This window comes from Propithecus coquereli, unplaced genomic scaffold (genome assembly GCF_000956105.1).
Source record: "Propithecus coquereli isolate 6110/MARCELLA unplaced genomic scaffold, Pcoq_1.0 Scaffold527, whole genome shotgun sequence".
Lineage (NCBI taxonomy): Eukaryota > Metazoa > Chordata > Mammalia > Primates > Indriidae > Propithecus > Propithecus coquereli.
In genome coordinates this window covers 1,327,023-1,328,579 of record NW_012151141.1, presented here as the reverse complement: position 1 = coordinate 1,328,579, position 1,557 = coordinate 1,327,023, and positions in this window count along the sequence as shown.

Here is a 1,557-nt window from a genome sequence, read left to right as displayed (position 1 = left end):
CACACACACACACACACACACACACACACGCTCTCAAAGCATGTGGTCAGGACATGCAGACTTGATTCCATGAACCAGTGAGGATCTCTGAGCCAGCAAGAGTCATGATCAGAAGACGAGAAGGCAAGAATTTGAGAAGGTCCAATAGACTTCTGCCTAGACCGTCAAGAAGAGGTTATCCTCACTCCATTGCTAGGAGCAGAGGTTTGATTCTCCTTCATTTATAAATATATAGATTGGCTTCAGTCCTCTTTCTCTCGACAGGATTTATTGGGTAGCTACTCTGTGCCGGGCTCTGTGCAATGGTGATAAAGATGTCAATGACCAGGGCCCCATGGTGTCCCCAGCTGAATGATCACACCAGCACACGTCAAACTGCAACTGGATGAGAAAGAAGAGGAGCAGGTGCTCTGAGAGGCTCCCAGAGTGAGATCTGATCTCTACCGAGGAACATCAGGGGAAGGCTCCCCTGAGAATACAAGACCCCAGAAAGGCTTCATGGAAGTCAACGTGAAGAGGCAGAGAAGGACATTCCAGGCAGAACATGTGAACAGCACGTGCAAAGGGCCTGTATCGCAAGGAAGCCTGAGAGGAGGAGGCACTAAGCTGGACAAGGAAGAGGCTGGAGCATGTTGAGATGAGGATGGAGCAGGCAGGGGCTGCAGCAACACTGCCCGACAAGTCTCTGTGAGGTGCAAACGCTCTGTATCTGCACCAGCCAACGCGGCACCACTAGCCACATGGGAGTGACAGGTACTGAAATGCTGGTGAGTGTCTCTGAGGAACTGAATTTGTAATTTGATTTACACAATTTTAAATCTGAATTTAAACAGTCATGTGAGGCTAGCAGCTGCCACACGGAACAGTGCAGGGCTAAAGCACTCAGGGCCTCAGAGAGCTGGGAAGCCACTGAGGGTCTGAAGCAGAACACTGTCATGACCACACCATTTGGCCACATGTGGCCTGGCTGCAAAGAGACCACACGAGACGGCAAACAGCACAGATGCAGGAGACAAGTGGTAATGGTGACAATGACAACAACGAGGACCATGATGACCAGGGTGGTGGCAGTGCTAATGGAGATGTGAACATATTCCAAAGCGATTTAAGGGATTAGCGACCCATTCTCTGAGCTTGGGAGCACCAGAGGAAGGAAGGACAGGCTCGTGGTAGGAGCAAGACCACAAGGTTGGTTTTGGCCAGGGGAGGACAGGATTCGGTTCCTTCAGGCCGTCAGTGTGGATGAGCTCGCCCGGCAGGGCAGCAGGCAAGGGGACGAGGTCCAGGACCAAACTGTTAGCAAGGGCGACATTTAACGATCAGACAGAGGACAACAGGGCAGGAGACCTACGGGGGCTCTCAGAGAAGACACAGGAAAAACTGGCAAACTGGGTCTCCAAATCTCACGGTAGACAAGGAAACTGAAAACACACATCCACACAAGGGCTTGAATGTTCTTAGCAGTGTTGTTTATAGTACCCAAAAACTGGAAATCACCCAAATGTCCATCATGGTAAATGGATAAACAAAATGTAGTATACACATACAATGAAATTC